The sequence below is a fragment of the Bos taurus genome, chromosome 11 (genome assembly GCF_002263795.3).
Source record: "Bos taurus isolate L1 Dominette 01449 registration number 42190680 breed Hereford chromosome 11, ARS-UCD2.0, whole genome shotgun sequence".
Taxonomy (NCBI): Eukaryota; Metazoa; Chordata; class Mammalia; order Artiodactyla; family Bovidae; genus Bos; species Bos taurus.
In genome coordinates, this window is record NC_037338.1 from 76,357,748 (window position 1) to 76,380,480 (window position 22,733).

Sequence of the window (22,733 nt, forward strand, 5' to 3'; positions counted from 1 at the left end):
TATTTGAAATAAAATCTTTAAAAAATGAATGTGCTAGCTGGAGTTTTACTATGGTGTCAATAACTTCCCATGCCATAGCTATCAAATTGGCTTTGCACTCTGGATAAATATCTTTCCCATTTTATTCGGCTTTAAACCTGAGTTACAGGAGACACAAATCACTCTAAGCAGGAATACCCAAATTAAATGAGAGTTTGATTTTGAGTCTACCTGCTTCAGTGTTCTTAAGCCACACATTTTAAAATCCCTTTAGATTATGTTGGGGGATTCTAAGTAAATCCAGATAAAGAAAATAGATATTTCTTATACCTTTATGAACTCTTCACCTTGCTAAACTCTTCTGAGGGAGAGCAGATACTGACTAAAGTTTGAAATCAGCTGAAACTTGTGTGTACACATACAATTGTATAGAGAGAGACTTTCTTTGTCTTTTCCTGAGATAATGTGAATTGTGAGTTGGGAGATGTGGATTTTGGTGAAGGCTTTGCCACTGTGACCTTCTGTTTAATCTTAACATTTCAATCTGGGAAATGTAACCTTTAGACAGGACATGATAATGGACTCATCCTGTTAGAAAATCCTTGATTTTGTGGCTTTGACACAGGAAAAGAGTAGAAGAAACTGAACATCATCGCTGAATACAATCTATCTTCTACTATATAACCTTATGGAGCAATCTCTGAGGTCATGTAAAATATTCATTTAAGGAAGAAACAATTTTAATGCAAAGTAAATGAAATAACCAGTCACTGGTATCTTCAAGGAGAAGAAAGTTTAGATAACCTCAATTAAAAACAGGTATCACTATAAATCGTTTTTTTGCTTATTGAACTTCATAAAAGTGCTCATACACTAAGTCCTCTGTTGTCCTGACTTCTTTTGCTCAACGTAATTTCTTTGTTTATCCATGCTGTTGCATGTATCAGCAATTAAGACTTCGCATTTTGCTTTACAGAAACTATACATCACTTAAAAAAAAGGAATGAAATGATTATTTAAAAAGAAATAAGCAAACAAACAGAGGTTATTTCCAAAATCATCACCTCCTAGGTCTTGATATAGGCTGAGATTAGGAGAGATGATATTATGGGATAGGAGAGATTAATTGGGGAATATTTTTCTATATGAGAAGTCAGTCTTCTTTATGTTGAGCCCTTCTTTTCACATAATCAGAAGGGAATCTGTTTTAGACTTGCTGTGTATCAGTTTTCTCCATCATGATCCACTTAGGCAATGTTAAACACCCCTATCTCCAGCCTCATGAGTATGGCTTCTCACCTCCAGTAGTGAGGTCCCCGTGTGGACTGGCTCTTCTAGTGTGAGGTGGGGATGGGACTGATGGCAAGGGTGAAGTCTAGACTTGAAGCCTGGCATTTCCAGCTGTTCAGAGTTGGGCCTGATTCAGACTGATGTATTCTCCCTCCATCGTGATCCTGCGGGCCTTGCAGAGGACTCCACAGCTCATCACAGTGGCACCGCAGGGCTAAATTTAAGGTGGCCAATTTTCCAGAGTGGTAGCTCATTCAAGTCAGCTAGCATTTATTTAGTGGTTACTGCCTGCGAATCTGTTTTTAGGTAGAAGTAAATCATGGTGCGGTATTTTAGACTCTTTACTTTGTGTTCCCTTATTCCCTACCAACACTGCTGATACGAGTACCATTTGATATATTACCGACTTAGAGATAACTAATCTTCTCTCTGAAGAGTAAGCGAATCTTCCAGTTTTCACTTTATCCTTGACAGACTCTTCCTCTGGGATGTCTTTACTCGCACACTCACTCTCTCACCGACTCACTCACTCATTAAGGAAATGTTCTGCTCATGGTGATGAGGATACGTCATAAAACAGAAACACACAGCTTCTTTCTTTTCCACGACTGTACCTGGTACCCATGGTTCAAGAATCAGCTTAATCCCCTCCTCCAGGAATCCTTCCCTCTTCTGAGCTTCTGCAGGCTTGACCATCTGCATTGTCCTTGAGTGCTTCTTGCATACACCTTCCTTGCGACTTTTTCTATACAAGGTTAGAGTATCTCATTCTTGGTATGATATTTTCATCTCTCAGCACCATCATCATCTCCAAGAGATCATGCATTATATACTGCTGGACTCCTGACCATTTCTGGCTTTATACATCGTACATAATGGGTCTCAAGTAGACCAGGGAACAGACCTTTGCTCTCTAGTAATTGTACAAAGGAGTGGACCTTGATGTCCAGAGGTATCCTGGATTTCAGGCTGAACATCCCCATCTCTAAAATCTTGGAGTGATTCTAAATGCAATTCCATTTAAACTGGTCTATTAATTTGAAACTGAAAATGCCTTAGCACTTCCTCAGAGCTTGGCATATCTCTGTCACTCAAAAGATGTTAATTGTCTGACTTCGTCATGAAGATCCCATTGGTATTGCATATGTAAAGAACTAGAAGCCTGCTACAGAGTTTCTGAAGCTCACAGACTGGGGCAGGGTTGAGGAAGGGCTCCTTATAGAATTAGGAGCATTCAAACCTAGAGAATATTGAGCTGCCCACAGTGGTTCTTCCTGGAATTGGTGTCGTAAGCATGATCTTATTCCCAGTCCTCCCTGCCTTTCTCCCGAAAAGCAACCTGAAAGGCAGAGAATAATTTGGCAGCAGTAACATGAATGACTATTCTCTGGATAAGTCTATTTAGCACTGGAGAGTTGAAGAGAACTCATGAATTATGAAAGTTGCCTTGGCTCCTGAGTTCTACCCAATTTTCCCTCAGTCAACAAGTCCTTAATAGAGTCTCTGCCCTCATTCTTCTGCTTACAGCCGGTCCACTTTGGAAGGAACTGCCACAGGAGTGTCAGCTTCTTATGAGCCCAGGTATTCAGGTAGGGCTAGTGGTAAACAACTTGCTTGCCAATGCAGGAGACATAAGAAAGACAGATTCTATCCCTGGGTCAGGAAGATCCCCTGGAGGAGAGCATGGCAACCTACTCCAGTATCCTTGCCTGGAGAATACCATGGACAGAGGAGCCTGGTGGGCTATGGTCCTTAGAGTTGCGAAGAGTCAGACATGACTGACGCAACATAACGTGGACACACATGCATTCAAGCAGAGGCTGTATAAGCACCTTTTGCGGGGACGGGGAGGGTATACAGTGGGTGAGGCACTGAGTTAGATCAGACAGCCTCTTCTCTAGGATTTTTCAGTGTATACACATTTTCTCTGGATGTTGTGTGAGATGAAGGGTCCCTGAGGGGTTGGAGAGGGGAAGGCTGCAGCCAGGGGCTGCAGGTGGTCTTCTCAAGCCCCATTGCTGCGCAGTGGGAATCCCGGGTGAGCTGTCCAAGGATAACCAGTGCACCCGAGTGCAACGCTTGGACTTGCAGCCTTGAGTATTTCCACTTAACTCTTCCCTCTCCGTTGTCATTTCCTGAAAATGGAACTCTAACTGCTTCCCACCCACACACCCACTGGCTTCTGGGAACTTGAATGTGTTAATGGTTGCAAAGTGCTTTGACCTTCTCTCCTGGAGAGTGCTGCAAGAGTACACAATATTATTATGATCATTTCACGGACATTTTGCAGTTCCCAGTGGTTAGTTTCATTCTCCCCTTTAATCTTGAATGCATTAAAATGGCTAAATAAAAAAGTATTTTGAGTAAATAAAGATACCCATGATTTTTAAAAGTTCTTTATTATATATTTTGATATGCATCATCACCTTCTCCTGACTTTCCACATAAGCTGCTATGGCTAAACAGCCCTGTAATGATATTGCTACTTGGCTATAATTTAGAAGGCTATAAAGATTATTTAGCACAAAGAAGTATTTCCCGTTAAAATTTAGCAACTCCTTTCAAATAGATTTACATTAAATCTTAGAGTGAATTTTAGAAACATTGAGCAGAGCAAAAATAAAATCTAGTTCATGTTCTCATAAAATATCTGCTCCTTCACTGGCCTTTACCCTGTTTTTCTTTGTGGCAGATGCCTTGATAGTTGGAACCAACCTACCTCTTTTTTTTCCCTCCCTCCTGCTTTTTCCCTCTCTCCCTAGCTCCTTTCCTACACCTCTTTCATGCCTTCCAAAAACAAAGCAAAGTAAACCCACCAAGGAACAACACTCTTCTTTAGTGTCTGGCATCCTACCTAAATATTCAGCATTGATGTTTTATACCAGACACTGTTTAAGTTCTTGAGAAGACTAAAGAGAATGAGTTCTTGCCCTTAAGAATTACACAATCTTGAGAACTTGAGGCGTAGATACTGGATGTGCATAAGTAACAATGCATTGTAACCGTGCTAATAAAAGGGCTACCTTGGTGGCTCAGATGGTAAAGCGTCCACCTGGAATGCAGGAGACCCGGCTCCAGTCCTAGGTTGGGAAGATTCCCTGGGGAAGGGAATGGCTACCCATTCCAAATATTCTTGCCTGGAGAATTCCACGAACAGAGGAGACTGGCAGGGTACAGTCCATGGGGTTGCAGAGTTGAACGTGACTAACACTTTCATTTTTCACTTTCAGAGTGTATAAAAACTGTTGTGAGACTTAATCATTTTTTGGGGAGCCACTAAATCATAACAGTTAATTGCAGAGACTTTGAAGCCAGACCACCTGAGACACAATGTTTGTTTCTCAACTTACTTTCTTTGTGACCTGAAGTAAGTGGACCACCTCTCTGCTTCATTTTTTCTTCTGTAAAAAGAGGATAATAATGCCTTCCTCATATGGTTGTTTTGTCCTAAAGGAGTTAATATGTGAGGAGAACATGGAACTGTACCTGGGGTGCAGGAAACATTCAATAAATGTTAGATATTGTTTTTTTTTTTTTTTCCCCCCCTGGGACTAGGAAGAATCACACACACATATCCTTCTCTGGAACTTCTTTTCTTTTTAAATTACTGTCCTGTGCCTTCCATATTTTTTATGGCTAAATTTTGTGAATGGATTTTTACATTTTCTTCTCTGGACTCTCCTTTTACTCCATTAAATCCTACTTTTTCAGTTAATTTCATAAGCATAGTATTTCATCAAAGAAATTGGGTCGTTCTGAATTTTGGTAATTACATAGAAGATTCTAGGCATCCTTAGACAGCAGTGAGTGAAGACTAGCTCAGGGTCTTCGGCCACTTCCTGTTCACTGGGCATCATTTTACTAGGAGAATGGAACGTCCCATTCTTACTTCAATCCATTCCGTTTGGGGTTTCATTCTTATTACTTAACAAGGTTGCCAGCTACCTTCATCACATTAAATCCAGCGTCTAGCTCTCCACCGTCTCGGTTTTTGTGAAGCGTCAAGTTTAGGGGAGATGGAGCGGTATCTTCTTCAGGTGTCCCCATTCCCGCTGTGTGTCCTTCCTGGTTCACGCTAAACCTTTTAGTGGCTGCTCTCTCTCCCCTTTCCTCCTCCCATTGCTAGTGCTTTTACTCACTGAGGCAAGACTCCAATAAACCTATCCATATTGATTTAGTGTGCTGACCTTTCCAAGGGCACTAGGAATTTAAAAGTTCAGAGAGACAGTTCACACACAAAGGGATAAACCTATAATTGCTAAAATTTCAGGTTCTGAATTAGGCATCAAGAGAAATTTCCAAGCATGGAAGCTCTTGCATATTCCTTAAAGCAGATGCTATGGACCACCAAGAGGTTCCTTTCAACTCCTACCAGCCTACAACAGCAACAACGTCACTTCAGTTGTGTCCGACTCTTTGGAACCCTATGGACTGTAGCCCACCAGGCTCCTCTGACCATAGGATTCTCCAGGCAAGAATACTGGAGTGGGTTGCCATTTCTTCTTCCAGGGGATCTTTCTGACCCAGGAGTTGAACCCACATCTCTTATGTCTCCTGCATTGGCAGGAGGGTTCTTTACAGTGCCAGCAGGGAAGCCTACGAACCTCTCTGGAGACTTATTTCCACTTTGAGTTTGCCTGTTTAGAAAGAATAAAACAGAGAATTCAAGGGACTGAAGAAATAACCAAATAACGAGATACATACCAGGTAATAAGTGAAGAACAGGAGCTCTTACTCACTTCTACATCCCAGTATCTCCTTTTGAATTTTGTTGTTGGTCTTATCTCCTAAATGTCAAATTCTTTTCAAAAAGTCTTTAGCATGGATCAACGAACAGTGTGTGGCCAGTTCATTCTTATTGATCTAAGAAACTAACATGAACAATTAAGAGATTTGCAGGGAGGAAATCCTTAGCATGGGCTTAAATGTTGTTCAAGGAAGAACAAGCATACATCTGAATTTATTCACAGAGTTAACTGATGGACTCAAAGTAAAGTGTTTTTGAAATATTACATACTACATATTTAAACATGAGAATTAATCAAGCTTGCATAATGATGAGGAAGGTGTGTATATGTTTGGCATGGCTCCCAACGATGCAAAGTTCTCTGGGGTCTTTTATATGATCCATCACCATGGGCAGTGCCAAGTTTTATTATAAAAGATATGTAACTCCCCAATCAGTGGCTGGAATAGTCAAAGCTTACTGAGAATCTATTGTGATATGGTTACAACAAGCATTTTCAATCCTGGCATATTCTGAAAAGAAAATTATGGTGACGTGGCGCTCCTGCCAATTATCTGAATATGACTGACAGTCAAAGCGACCAAGGATACAGTCAAGCTTGTGATTTCCCTTAGACTGCCGATTTTTTAACTCCAGGGGGTTGAGTTCCCAATCAGATTTTCTTGTTTCCCCGACTCATCTTGGGCAAAGCTGCATTTTCCTTACTCTGCTTTTGTCATCATATGGATGGAGGGCCTGTTTTAAAAAGCCTATAGGCAGAGGGCTTTCTTTCTGACTTGGTTAACTACCAGGAGGCAGAGAATTATAAGTGAACCATCTCCCATGGTGTTGCATGGAGTTTCCTTGTGGCTTACCCACCTTTGAGGCCTATGTGTACTGAAGGATGCTAAATTAGGCTCTTCAGATATGCCTTGTTACTTAACACAACTCAGCATCTCAGTCATTCCATGATCCCAAGTGCTGGCAGGATCACATTTTCTGGGATTACTCTGGTCCTTGCTGTCCCCTTTGCCAAACATTTATCTTTTGGAGCCAGGCATGGAGAGAACTTTACTCTTTGGAATGCCATTTCAACCCATCAACAAATCCTGTTAGCTATGCCTATGGCATATACACACAAGCTGACCTTTCACCATCTCTATCGCTACCATGGGAGTCCACACCACCATCATCTCTGCCTTGGCATATTGAAATAGCTGCCTGAATCTATATTCGTCTTAGATGCTTACCTCCTTGAAATCCATCCTCTATAAAACATCCAGGGCAATATTTCTAAAACTTTACTTGGAACATGGTGATGGTTGGTTTAGTTGCGAAGTCATGTCCAACTCTTGTGATCCCATAGACTGTAGCATGCCAGGCTCCTCTGTCCATGGGATTTGCCAGGCAAGGATACTGGAGTGGGTTACCATTTCCTTTTCTAGGGGATCTTCCCAACCCAGGGATCAAACCCATGTCTCCTGCATCAGAGCCAGATTCTTCACTGCTGAGCCACCAGGGAAGCCTCTAAATTAGAACATGTTATTGATCTATTAAGTCTTGTAATGATTTCCCACTTGACTCAGAACATAACCCACGGCCCTAACCAGCAGTGGAGCCACCCATATTGTCCTGTGTATGCTGGGCACCTGCTCTGCCCACCTTCCTCCCCTTGTTGACCTGCCACCTTCCTGAGCCATGCTGCTTTCCTCACATTTCCCCAAACTCACGAGGCACATTCAAGTCCAGGGCCTAATCTGCACTTTCTGATTCTCCAGGCTGGAATGATTTTTCTCTGTTATCCACATGGCTGCTTACTCATTTCTTGCAGATCTCTGCTCAAATATCACCTGTGCCACCAGCCCAAGTACTCACTGTCTCTTCCTTCAACTTAGTTTCTCTTTCTATCACTGATCCCTGCCCCACACATAACTCATTTTTAGCTTACTGTCTCTCTCTCTCTCTCTCGACTAGTACCGGGCACTGTGAGCCCGGGGCCTTTTTCTGCATAGTTTACTGAGGAATCCACTCATCTAGAATGCTCTCTGACACCGCATCAGCAAACGATGGCAGAGATAATGCCCATAGTTCTTAGCACACAGACTTCCTCATTTTCTCTTTTTTGTGTGTGTGCATAAATTGTTTATAGCACCATTATTCGTAAGAGTTAAAATGTAGAAACAACCCAAATGTCCATCAACTGATGAACAGTTAAATAAAATAGCACATATCCATATCACATTTCGGGGAGCAATAAAAAAGAATGAAGAGCTGACATATACTACAACATGAATGAATCTTGAAAACGTTATATTAAGTGAGAGAAGCCAGTGAAAGACCTTATATTGTATGATTCCATTTATATGCAGTGTCAGGAGAGACAAATTATAAAAATGGAAAATAGTAACATTTTTGAAAATACTAATAAATGATATTATATATCATTTATTAGTATTTTCAAAAATGTTACAACAAAACCCCCTGAAATTGTATTATTATTTTAAAGGAATCTGTGATAACTAATAAAGATATAACTTTCTCTTAAAAAAAAAAAATGGAAAATAGTGGTTACCTGGGTCAAGGGGAGTTGAGCAGAATAAGGGATGACTGATCATTTGTTACTTTTGTGTTTGTGGACACTTGAGCTCCTCCCTCTGACAAATGAGCTGCTGGTCCTCGTTGCCTAACTGGGCCTTCATCTTCCCAGGAATTTCAGTTTGGTATTTGTACAACCCAGGTTTGATAATTCTGTTATTTCAGCTTTTAAAAATGCTCACCTGGAAGCAAACTTTCTTTTCTGGGATGTTTTAGAATTAGGGGAGAGAACTGGGGAGAAGAAGTAACCTCTAAGGTCATTATAGATAACCAAGGCATTAATTACCCAAGTCATTTGCTTCCAAACCTTTCTTTAGCAGTTTAGTGGCCTGGAGAATGGAAGTAGTTTTCCTTTTGTTATTCAGCAAGTCATATTCGGAGGTAGAATTCAGATACAGTGCTTTCCCCCTTTATTGCCTGTCCTTAGAATCAATTCCTGGGGCCATCTGTCTATGGTCTCTTTGCATGGGAGGGTGAAGGAGGTGGCTACCCCAGAGCTAGGCATTGCAATCTAAAGGGACCAAACAGGATGAGATGCATGCTCTTATCTCTGAATCATCCCCTGGGGCCTCTAGTTTCCTCATTGTCTATTTTGTCTCAGAAACAAGTCATTTCTCTCCTGTTCTCTGGTAGTTCTGGGCATCATTTAATTCATTGATGACTTGTCCAAAGTGCACAAAAAATTCTAAATTCTGACCACTTAGGTCACGGAATTCGATGTAAAAAAATCTAACTGAATACCTACTACGTGCTACATAACCATGGTCTTTAATTCACAGACAGTTTGAATTATCAAGTGTGTGTTCCTGGAGACACAAATTTCTATACTGAAACATTTTCTTCCTGGCAAAGCCAAATGTTAAACACATTCATTCTCAGCTGAAGTTTTAGAAAGCGAAATTGCATGGTTTGAGAATGAAAAATCAAAGTATCATTTTAGGATATGTCAGGTACAATTCTAAATCTGTGTGCAAGGCTTGGAGATTTGCTAAGTACAGATCCAGGCTGGTATTAAAATTAGCATTCCTGCAGAATACGGAGAAGCAGGCAAGGCCGGCTTAGCTGTGCCTCAGGGGGCTGCAGAGGCTTGCTTGTTCACCTGACTTCTGTATTTATCTGAATATTTAGCTAGGCTTTTCCAGCACACAGTTATCGCTGAGCTGAGTTACCTCTCTGCATCCATAAGCTTTGTTAAGTCTGATTGCACCAGGCATTTTTCACTTTATAGTTTAGAAGAACTGATTAGCTAAACACAAAAATGTACATAAAAAAAAATTCAGAAGTCACAACCTATTTTCATAATTCACATCCAAACAGACCCTTGCAAGAACTATAATTCTCTTTCCATATTTTCTTTTACTTGGTGATCATGTGACTCAATAATTGTTTACCCTCTGACTGAAGTTTCTCAAAAAGGCATCGTAAGGCTTTTGTTTCAAGACAATGATGACTGTCACAGGAGGCCACCATGCTTCCCATGGCCTTATCTCACTTGCTGTCATGCCTGTTATTATAACATCCTCATAAACATAACACTTTTTTATGCAAAAGTGAAAAAAGTCAGCACATAAAAAAATCTCTTATTAGGGTTTCAAAGGAGTAGATGTTCAGTATTTAAGAGATGTATGAAATAGATGAAAGGGGACATAATCAGAAATGAAATATCCTCATGATTAATCAAAGACAAATAATTCCATCATTGAAAAATGATTTGGTGTTTAAGGTTTTTCTCTATTCCTGAACATCAGAATTATGCAGGACTTTGAACTCTCAGTATTGGAAATGGAACTACAGAAAATATTCACTCCATAATTTTTTTAACAAAATGGAATATTGTACTTAAAAGCATAAAATAATTACTCCTTACTGCCTATCAGTTGAAAGCCCGAACTCCTGGGCCTGGATTCAGAAGCCTTCCACAGCTGCAGCTCCCTTCCCTAGGCAACCTCATCTCTAAATTCTTAGCAAGGATCTTCTGTTCTAGTCATCCTTATCCCAAGCTTCTCCCTTCATCTTAAATACTTTCTCTGCATCTCTCTCTGAGCACCTTGATCGTCAAAAACCTATTGATCTATATTGTTTGATGCATGAAACAGGGCACTCAAAGCTGGTGCACTAGGGCAACCCAGAGGGATGGAACGTGGAGGGGTGGGAGGGGGGATCGGGACGGGGGTACACAGGTACACCCATGGCTGATTCATGTGAATGTATGGTGAAAACCACCACAACATGGTGAAGTAATTAGCCTTCAGTTATAATAAATTATTTTTAAAAATTAAAAAAAAAACCTATTGAATCCATAAATACTGTCAGCCACTTCTTAATGCTTGGGTACCAAAATTAATAGTAAATTGAAGTTTAATCCCTATCTTCTAGGAACCTTTCCTTCCTGCTCAAGTGCAAGTTATCTTCACCTGCCGTAAGCAGCAGGAACTCCTGTTAGCACCTATAGCTGTCTCATCCAGCCCACTTGTAGAAGTATAGGCTATACTGTACCACAGTAATAGATCATATACTCCTCAAGAACTCTGACAAAGCTTATGCTGTTTTTACATCCCCCAGAGTGCCTAAGGAAGTGTGAAGCATAAGTTTCATAATTTGATATTTTTAGAAATAAATCTACATCACTTATGAAAAAGGACATGTTCTCTTCTTTAGGCATGACCAGGTGAGGTCCAGATAATTACTGTTGGCATGAGTTTTCTCAGTGAAAATGTCAAGTGGCCTGAAGATACTGTATTCCCTGTTCAGCATCTCTCAACTAACTTTTCTCACCCACAATTAATATTTATTGTGGATACTTCTTCAGCATCTATAAAAATCCTAAAATATTTTCTTTATATGGAGTACTCAAAAATACCTGCAGTAAGAGTTACAAGGGTAGGGATCTGCATTCCCAGTGTGTGAGGACATCAGGCAAAGCATCTGCCAGAAACAAAACAAAACTGATGGAGTAATTTAATGTAGATCATTCTATAACATCATTATGAAACAGTCCATTTGTATAATATTTTACAGTATATGGTACACTTCACATTTCTATTTTTAATCTTCCAATTTTGTTGAGACATAATTGACATGCAGCCCTGTATAAGTTTACGGCTTCTCAGGTGGCGCTGGTGGTAAAGAACCTACCTGCCAATGCAGGAGATGTAAGAGACACGGGTTCGATCCCTGGGTCGAGAATGACCCCCTGGAGAAGGGCATGGCAACCCACTTCAGTATTCTTGCCTGGAGAATCCAATGGACAGAGGAGCCTGGTGGGCTACAGTCCATAGGGTCACAAAGAGTCGGACGTGACTGAAGCAACTTCGCACACAGTCACTGTGTAAGTTGAAGGTATACAGCACGATGATTTGACTTACATACACCATGCAGTGATTACCACAGTAAGCTTAGTGAACATCCCTCATCTCACAGAGATAAAACATTAAAGAAATAGAAAAAAAAAATCTCTTTGTGATGAGAGCTTTCAGGATTTACTCATAATTTACTCTTCAATTATAATGTACAGCAGTGTTAGTTATGTTTATCACATTGTATATTATATCCCTAGTACTTTGTCTTAAAGCTGGAAGTTTGCACCTTTTTTTCTGCCTTTCTCCAATTCCCTCTCTCCCCACACATCTACCACTGATAACCACAAACCCGATCTCCTTTTCTGTCAGTTTGCTTGTTTTTGAAGTATAATTGACCTACCACACTATGTTACTTCCTGTTACACAACATAGTGATTTGATATTTCTATAAATTTCAAAATGCTCACCACAATCAGTCTAATTTCCATCTGTGACACTTCTTTTTTGGTTTTATTTGAATATATGATATTTCATCTCACATAGTCCTTATATGTAGATTACCAAAGATGCAGAAACTAAGGCTTAGCGTTTGTGGTGGTGGTGACCATCTGAGATGAACAGAAACTATGGCAGAAGCTTGATCAAGGCCACTTGTTTGCATTTCTACTAGAGCAACTCTCCTCTTCCGTAAGTCCATGCACAAATCTTAGAGGGCTTTATTAGGTAGCGGGGAAGCAAAGCTGAGAATTTTCCTTTTAACAGTTTTTCCCAGATAGTTCAAATCGACATGAGATCAATATTGGCAGACTCTCTTTTAGTTATGATTCCCTTTTAATATACATCATTGTACCTTATGTCCCAAGAACCACACAGCAGAGAGACAATATGCATTTGCTGAATAAGCAAATGAGAGTGTGTAAGTTGAGTAAATGTTGTATTTACTGTTGTAAGTGTTGTATTTATTTCAGCAGGGGGACTGAAGTGAATCTATATGCTTCTGACTGGTGAAGTTCCCTTCATAAAGCGTTTGTTTCTAAAAACTTGGAGAAAAATGCCCCCACCTTTTACACTGTGGATATGGTTACTTTGTGTTCTTTGGTAGTTTGTAAGTCTGGAATGACATGGATTTTGTGTCAAGGTGCTTGCTTTTTAGAGTCATCATGAGCCTCTGTTAGAGGCTGCTATTTTAACATAGTTCAAAATCTGAAAAATTACTGTTTGTGTCAAATGTCAGACAGGTGGGATACTTTGCTCCAGTAGACCATATCCTCTAGTATCCATGCCCTCTGTGATCCCTTCCCTTGAATCTGGGCCATGACCTGCTTTAATAATTAAATTATGGAAAAAATCATGCAATACACGTTTTCAAGCCTAAACCTTTAGACCTTGGTATCTCACCTTTGTGGTATGAGGGAATCTAGCTTTAATGTAAGACATTTAACCACCCTGAGACCATCAGGCCATGAGAAGCCCACCCATGTGGCAGGTCATCAAAGACTTTATCCTTAGGATAAGGATAAATGCCCCATGAAAGAGAGGTGGACTGCCTTTGCTGGGCTCTGCCCAAACTATAGATAATAGTAAACGAATAAAATTGTTGTTGCTGAAAACTACTAAGGTTTTGGGATAGTTTGTTTTGTTGTAATATATAAACAAAACAACAAATAACCAGAAAATCAAGCACCATCAAAAGAAGGGTATCAGATAACTATGCTTGGAAAAAAAATGCATTAAAGAAAAAAAGCTGTTGTTATTCACTGCTATTTTAGCCTCTCTCTACATTCATTCGTCTCCCCGACTTCTCACTTTGTCCCACTTCCCTCTTTTCCTGATGACATTAGCAACTCTGCTCACATAGAACAAGATGTATATTATTACAACACAAGAAAATAATTAAAAATACCAAAATAGCAGCAACTGAAAACTAGTGTAAAGTTCTTATATACAAATGGGCAAGAGGAACAATTTCCAATTAATTCCACTAATTGTTGCCAGCATTTAAGAATACGATTTGTTTCTATTTTATTGACTGTTTTTGTCATCCTGCTAATTAGTCTTATCTGAAGCCACCATATTTTAAATGAAACACATTTGATCTGTATTTACTATCTACACCAGCAGTAATTCTAGTTCTTTAGCTCATATTCTTGAAAGGATTCTAAAGTCTGTATTAATTAATGAAGTTGGCACCAGAGCTACAAATCATGGCAAATTTTTACTTTTGACGGCCACATTCTATTTTGCTTTGTAATGTTTTTCTTTAGCTAGTAAACAAAGTTTGTAGCTTCCCAGAGTCACTTTCAGGCTTTTCCATAAAAACTCTCCGTTGTGAACTCTACAGTGGCTTGTAATTTCATAGATTTATAGTAGAACAAGAAAATGTTCTAGGTCACATCAACCTAATGATTATCATTAAGGTTGTTACAAAGTGCTTATTGATAAATATTTTAATTTTTTATAACATGAATGTTTCTGGTAATTACTCATTTATTTTTATTCTCTAATAAAATGTATTCTTTGTTGTTTTTCAGTCTCTAAGTCTCGTTGGACTCTTTGCAACCCCATGGACTGCAGCACCCCAGGCTTCTCTGTTCTCCATTATCTCCCCAAGTGTGAAAAATGTGTTCAGATTTATATCCATTGAGTCAGTGATGCTATCTAACCATCTCATCCTCTTCTGCCCCCATCTTCTTATGCCTTCAGTCTTTCTCAGCATCACGGTCTTTTCAAATGAGTTGGCTCTTTACATCAGGTGGCCAAAGTATTGGGGCTACAGCTTCAGAATCAGTCCTTCCAATGAATATTCAAGGTTGATTTCCTTTGAGATTGACTGATTTGATTTCCTGGCAGTCTAAGGGACTCTCAAGAGTCTTTTCCAGCACCACAGTCCAAAAACATTAATTCTTCGCTACTCAGCCTTCTTTATTGTCCATCTCTCACATCCATACATGACTATTGGAATAACCATAGCTTTGACTATACAGACCTTTGTCAGCAAAGTGGTGTCTCTGCTTTTTAATATGCTGTCTTGGTTTGTCATAGCTTTTCTTCCAAGCAGTAAACATCTTTTAATTTCTTGACTCTTCACTGTCTGCAGTGATTTTGGAGCCCAAGAAAATGATATCTGTCACTAAGTATACTTTTTCCCCTTCTATTTGCCATGAAGTGATGGGACCAGATGCCGTGATCTTAGTTTTTTGAATGTTGAGTTTTAAGCCAGCTTTTTTCACTCTTCATTTCCACTCACATGAAGAAGCTCTTTAGTTCTTCTTCACTTTCTGCCATTAGAGTGGTATCATCTGCATATCTGAGGTTATTGGGATTTCTCCCAATAATCTTGATTTCAGCTTGTGATTCATCCAGCCCAACATTTCACATGACATACTCTGTATATAAGTTTAAAAAGCTGGGTGACAATATAGAGCCTTGTTGTACGCCTTTCCTAATTTTGAACCAGTTGATTGTTCCATGTAAGGCCCTAACTGTTGCTTCTTGACATCATACAGGTTTCTTAGGAGAGAGGTAAAGTGGTCTGATATTCCCATTTCTTTAAGAATTTTCCAGTTCGCTTTGACCCATAGAGTCAAAGCTTTAGTGGAGTCAATAAAGCAGAAGTAGATGTTTTTCTGGATCAAATAAAAATCTCAGTGGTAGATTTAGATGTTTAGAACTTAATGTTTAGAAGATTTGGATGTTTAGAAATTAAAATCTAAAGGTACACTGATACCAAGATACACTGATCTAAACATTCTTTTGTATATTATTAGATATTTCATATGTATATATATATAATGTAATTATAAATAATAATAGCTATTAAATAAACATAAATCATGCATAATAAAACAATAAATCCTACTATTTAAATGTGTTTCTCAGATTAAGAAATCACTCAGGTGTGGTAAGAAGGGGACCTCAAGTTGACATCAAAATAATTGTCTTTATTTCTGCCATTTAATAATATATCTCCTAAAAGCAGAGACATTACTTTGCCAACAAAGGTTCGTCTAGTCAAGGCTATAGTTTTTCCTGTGGTCATGTATGGATGTGAGAGTTGGACTGTGAAGAAGGCTGAGCGCCGAAGAATTGATGCTTTTGAACTGTGGTGTTGGAGAAGGCTCTTGAGAGTCCCTTGGACTGCAAAGAGATCCAACCAGTCCATTCTGAAGGAGATCAGCCCTGGGATTTCTTTGGAAGGAATGATGCTAAAGCTGAAACTCCAGTACTTTGGCCACCTCATGCAAAAAGTTGACTCATTGGAAAAGACTCTGATGCTGGGAGGGATTGGAGGCAGGAGGAAAAGGGGACGACAGAGGATTAGATGGCTGGATGGCATCACTGACTTGATGGACGTGAGTCTGGGTGAACTCCAGGAGTTGGTGATGGACAGGGAGGCCTGGCGTGCTGCGATTCATGGGGTTGCAAAGAGTCAGACACAACTGAGCAACTGAGCTGAACTGAATCTTCCTCAGCTTCACTTTCCTTGTTTCTAAAATGTAGAAACTAATCCCCTGTTCCATGATGTTCTTCTCTGAAGCCATCAAATGAGACCACAAGTATGAAAGTGCCCAGCACAAGCATCTTAGGCAGAATGGTCAGAAAATGTTAGTTGTCTAACTATGAATGGTTTTCAGTGCCGGTATTTATAGTCAGAGTCTTCTCTGGTGGATCAGTCGGTAAAGAATCCACCGGCAATGCAGGAGATCTGGGTTTAATCTCTGGGTTCAGAAGATCCCCTAAAGAAGGAAACGGCAGCCCACTCGAGTATTCTTGCCTGAGAAATCCCATTAACAGAGGAGCCTGGTGGGCTAAATTCCATGGACTCCCAATAGTTGGATGCAACTTAGTGACTAAACCCCACCACCATTTATAGAGTCAATTAAGAGAATGCTATCTTGTAAAAATCTGTATCACTGCAAATATTTGGCTATTCCATTGGTTCCTGGATAATTATGTTGCACTTTACCTCTGTGTGTCATCTGGATGATAAAATAATCTCTCTTTTTCAGATGCATGAGCATGCAGGTGCAGGTTATATGGACACATTAAGAGAGGTAGGAATGTACAAGGTCGTTTGCATATCCAGCATAGCTCCCTGATATGCTTAGTTATTGAGATGATAGATGTAATTATTTACATCCAATTTAACAAAAAGTGAGTGATTGTTATTCATGGCACTGGCAATGCAAAACTGACTCAGACACACAGTTTTCTTCCTAGAAGATCTCAGAACCTATTTAGAGAGATACACAATCAGGGTTTCTCTGGTGGCTCAGAGGGTAAAGAATCTGCCTGCAATGCAGGAGACCCGGGTTTGATCTCTGGATCAGGAAGATCCCGTGGAGAGAGGAATGGATACCCACTCTAGTATTTTTGCCTGGAGAATTCCATGGACAGAGGAACCTGACAGGCTAAAGTCTATGGGGAGGCAAATAGTTGGACATGACTGAGTGACTAACACATACACACCCAACTATCTATAAAATATGTCACAATGAAGTAGAGTTAAATGTAAAGGAAAGAACATTCTTTGAATCACAAAAGTAGTAACTGATCCTAAGGAGATCTAGAGAGGCTTCAGGAAAGAGGTGAACTACTAACAGAGACTCCCAAGCTGAAATATTAGTCCAAAGATAATTCCTCTCTTGGGACTGATCCCAGTCTATACACCTCTGTTCTGGGTATTTAGATTGTCCTCTAGACCTGACTCCACCCTCCTCTAGTGTATTCTGTGTGGAGGGTTTCTAATTCAGAGAGACTAAGTCAGTTGGCTTGTTTGCCCTCTACCTTCAGGTTGACTTTGACCATGGGGATTGGGGAGACTGTGAAGACAAGGGGTGGGTAAAGAGTGTGATCAGGAGTACTGCAGTTCAGTTCAGTTAAACAGTCACGTCCAACTCTTTGTGACCTCATGGACTTCAGAACGCCAGGCTTCCCTGTCCATCACCAACTCCCAGAGCTTGCTCAAACTCATGTCTAGCAAGTCGGTGACGTCATCCAACCATCTCATCCTCTGTCATCCCCTTCTCCTCCTGTCTTCAATCTTTCCCAGCATCAGTCTTTTCAGATGAGTCAGCCCTTCACATCAGATGGCCAAAGTATTGGAGTTTCTGCTTAAGCATCAGTCCTTCCAGTGAATATTCAGGACTGATCTCCTTTTGGATGGACAGGTTGGATCTCCTTGCAGTCCAAGGGACTCTCAAGAGTCTTATCCAACACCACAGTTCAAAAGCATCAATTCTTCGGCACTCAACTTTCTTTATAGTCCAATTCTTACATCCATACGTGACTACTGAAAAACCATAGCTTTGACTAGATGGACTTTTGTTGGCCAAGTAATGTCTCTGCTTTTTAATATGCTGTCTAGGTTGGTCATAACTTTTCTTCCAAGGAGCAAGTGTCTTTTAATTTCATGGCTGCAGTCATCATCTGCAGTGATATTGGAGCCCCCCAAAATAAAGTCTGTCACTGTTTCCTTTGTTTCCCCATCTATTTCCCATGAAGTGATGCGACCAGATGCCATGATCTTAGTTTTCTGAATGTTGAGCTTTAAGCCAACTTTTTCACTCTCCTCTTTCACTTTCATCAAGAGGCTCTTTGGTTCTTCACTTTCTGCCCTAAGGGTGGTGTCATCTGCATATCTGAGGTTATTGATATTTCTCCCGGCAATCTTGATTCCAGCTTGTGCTTCATCCAGTGCAGCGTTTCTCATGATGTACTCTACATTTAAGTTAAATAAGCAGGGTGACAATATACAGCCTTGACGTACTCCTTTCCCGATTTGGAACCAGTCTGTTGTTTCATGTCCAGTTCTAACTGTTGCTTCTTGACCTGTGGACAGATTTCTCAGGAGGCAGGTCAGGTGGTCTGGTATTCCCATCTCTTTCAGAATTTTCCACAGTTTGTTGTGATCCACACAGTCAAAGGCTTTGGCATAGTCAATAACGCAGAAGTAGATGTTTTTCTAGAACTCTCTTTTTTGATGATCCAGCAGATGTTGGCAATTTGATCTCTGGTTCCTCTGCCTTTTCTAAATCCAGCTTGAACATCTGGAAGTTCATGGTTCACGTACTGTTGAAGTCTGACTTGGAGAATTTTGAGCATTATTTTGCTAGCGTGTGAGATGAGTACAATTGTGCAGTAGTTTGAACATTCTTTGGCATTGCCTTTCTTTGGGATTAGAATGAAAACTGACCTTTTCCAGTCCTGTAGCCACTGCTGAGTTTTCCAAATTTGCTCACATATTGAGTGCAGCACTTTCACAGCATCATCTTTCAGGATTTGAAACAGCTCAACTGGAATACCATCACCTCCACTAGCTTTCTTTGTAGTGATGCTTCCTAAGGCCCATTTTACTTCACATTCTAGGATATCTGCCTCTAGGTGAGTGATCACACCATTGTGGTAATCTGTCATGAAGATCTTTTTTGTATAATTCTTCTGTGTATTCTTGCCACTCTTCTTAATATCTTCTGCTTCTGTTAGGTCCATACCATTTCTTTCCTTTATTGAGCCCATCTTTGCATGAAATGTTCCCTTGGTATCTCTGATTTTCTTGAAGAAATCTCTAGCATTTCCCATTCTATTGTTTTCCTCTGTTACTTTGCATTGATCACTGAGGAAGGCTTTCTTATCTCTCCTTGCTATTCTTTGGAGCTCTCTACTCAGATGGGTATATCTTTCCTTTTCTCCTTTGCCTTTCATGTCTTTTCTTTTCTCAGCTATATGTAGGGCCTCCTTGGACAACCATTTTGCCTTTTTGCATTTCATTTTCTTGGAGATGGTCTTGATGACTGCCTCCTGTGCAGTGTCACGGACCTCCATCCATAGTTCTTCAGGCAATCTGTCTATCAGATCTAATCCCTTGAATCTACCTGTCACTTTCACTGTACAATCTCATAAGGGATTTGATTTAGGTCATACCTGGATGGTCTAGTGGTTTTCCCTACTCTCTTAAACTTAAGTCTGAATTTGGCAATAAGGAATTCATGAGCTGAGCCACAGTCAGCTCCCAGTCTTGTTTTTGCTGACTGTATAGAGCTTCTCCATCTTTGGCTGCACAGAATATAATCAATCTTAGTTTTCTGTGTTCATTGAATTATTTTAAATTAATATTAGACTTCATATGTGCCAGATCAAATTAGAAGATAGTTCTTTTAGATAGAAACCTTGTTCTGGGGTTAAACTAGCTTTGTAAGTGTTCTCTGCATCTTTGTTAGTTTTACATGCAAATTTTATGATATGGATCATGAGGGTGGTTTATTCTTTGTTATTAACTATCAAACATCTATGTTTTCCTTTGTAGTCCTTCTTTAATTGAGCTTAACATGCTGTATTTTTTTTCTACTAGGATTTACATGAGATATATGTCACTGTATAACATACTTCATAGATAGTATCACAGGAATGAGTGTGGTTTTGCAAAATTTCATGCTTTCTCATTTTCAGTAAAGCCTGTCATCTTTAAATGGAAGTGACATCATAGAGCTAAACTAGTCTTGGCCCTCTTCTAATTCATTTTACAAGGAAAATCAAAGGCAGCATTTGCTATCATAGCTAGATTTGTGCTTGCTTGCTTTGGAAAAATTACGTGGGCATGTGATGTAATTATGTAAATGGGTAACCCCTTTCCAGTAACTTAGAGACTGGCTTTCCTGTTTAACTTTACTCATCTTTAAGGTCATGAAAAGACAGGAAATGGCAAACCAATTCTGTTTCTTCTGAAAATATGTTACTAAACAGGATATGAGAACAAGTTTCAAAGTCTTTCCCTTTTCTTGATTTTACATTTTTGCTCTTCTTCATTGCCACCAAGGAAGGGGAATTTGAGGGAGAGACTTAGCACTTTGAGTGTTTGGGGTAAAAAACTTGCTTATTCACAGACCTGATGGTCATTGGTTCTAGGACCTCCTTGGGTTCTATACTTCAAAATTATCCCAGAAACGCTGCCTACGATTGCTTGTTCTCTGTCTCTCTGTGTTGGATTTTAAGAGAGCCAAGTTACATGGTTTCTAAGCCCAGCATCTTTTGTAGTGAAACCACAGGTGAAAATGCCATCAATTTCTTGTTGCCTTGTTTCCAGGAACAAACTAGTTTGATGTTATTTCGTCTTCGATTTTTGCAGAACGTCACATTCAATTCTCAACTGTCCTGTTTTTGAAGAAAGATAAGACTTTGGTTTTGATTGAATTTTCCTTGAGATCAGTTATTTCCAAGTCCAGTTTATTAAAGCCCTAACACTGTATCAGTTCTGAATTCTCTGAGGTCATACTCAGGTTCATCTTTGAATTAAAGACAGTCTTTTTTTTTTTAAAGGATCAATTGTGAATCTTGAGTTATGTTAAAAGCATTTGTTTTCTATGCAAGAGGAGAGAGGATAGTAAGAGTAAACTGGGAAGATTATTCTTCCTCCATTTTTGTACTTAATGATTTTTTTCTTAAATTTGCACAGATTTTGATAGAAATCTATTAAATATACACTTGTTAAGTTTACTGTTATGCTTGATTCTTTGTTATTTACATGTTGCTGATTTCTGCAGTTGACTTAGAATAAATTTTTGGAGCATGAGAGTCTTAGAAGGATATATATTTTTCCCTTTATTTTAGCACTGGAAAGATGAATCAAGAAGTGTGATTTGGTACCAACCATAGAGGAGGCTGCATGGTTCCTTACTTTTAATGTCTTGTGGTTCTATGGAGGAGAATTCAATGTATTTTGCTTTATTGGAGAACATTCAGTGTGAGAAAATGCTGGAGAGAAAGGAGCTACGTATGTCCCACTTATGCCACAGATTAGTTAGCTGTTGAACACCTATGTTCATGACACAACTCAGTAGGTGGCACACCTGTGCAGATGGAACTCCTGTTCTAATGGCAAACCTATGAAGATGGCACACACTTGTGTGAATGGAACAAATGGATGGTACATACTTGTAGGATTTTGAGAAAGCTGCGTGGAAAGCATTTCTGTGTGGATGACACACGAGGGGATCCTGACGTTTGAGCTTTGGTCGGGCAAATTGTCTATGCCTTTGAGAAATGTACAACATGCACATTTCCTAAAATCTATACCATTTAGAACTCGCAAACTTTGGAAAATATTTCCTTTGCTATTACCTGCCCTATATCTGAAAATTGTTGGGATCTTAGGGGAAGGAGTCTTGATCAGAATCACATGCAAAAGATAAAAAGATTAAAATAAACCATTATAATGTCAAATCTCTGCTCATAAATGTTTAATATTATCTACTTGTTTGGTTGAGGGTAGTTGAAGATGTTTCGGAGAAGGTGATGGCACCCCACTCCAGTACTCTTGCCTGGAAAATCCCATGGATGGAGGAGCCTGGTAGGGTGCAGTCCATGGGGTCGCTAAGAGTCGGACACGACTGAGTGACTGACTTCCCTTTCACTTTTCACTTTTGTGCATTGTAGAAGGAAATGGCAACCCACTCCAGTGTTCTTGCCTGGAGAATCCCGGAGATGGGGGAGCCTGGTGGGCTGCCGTCTCTGGGGTCGCACAGAGTCGGACACGACTGAAGTGACTTAGTAGTAGCAGTAGCAGTTGAAGATGTTTAACATCAAATTCAAGGCAACCAAAGCCTAGTTTTACCATCCTACTTCATCTCTCTCCATCATCTCCAGAGGAATGAAGCAGTAGTCAGCTGTAGTCTTTATCATCATATCTACTCTCCTTATCTTTGATTCACTTTGTGTTTTTTCTCAGGTTACTGCCCTTAGTAAGAGTTTTAATTTCCCCATCTCTCTGATATCTGATCATCCTTCTACTCCAGCTAGGAACTTCTCTCATCTCAAAAGATTTCACTAGACATCTCAAGATTCAGTGG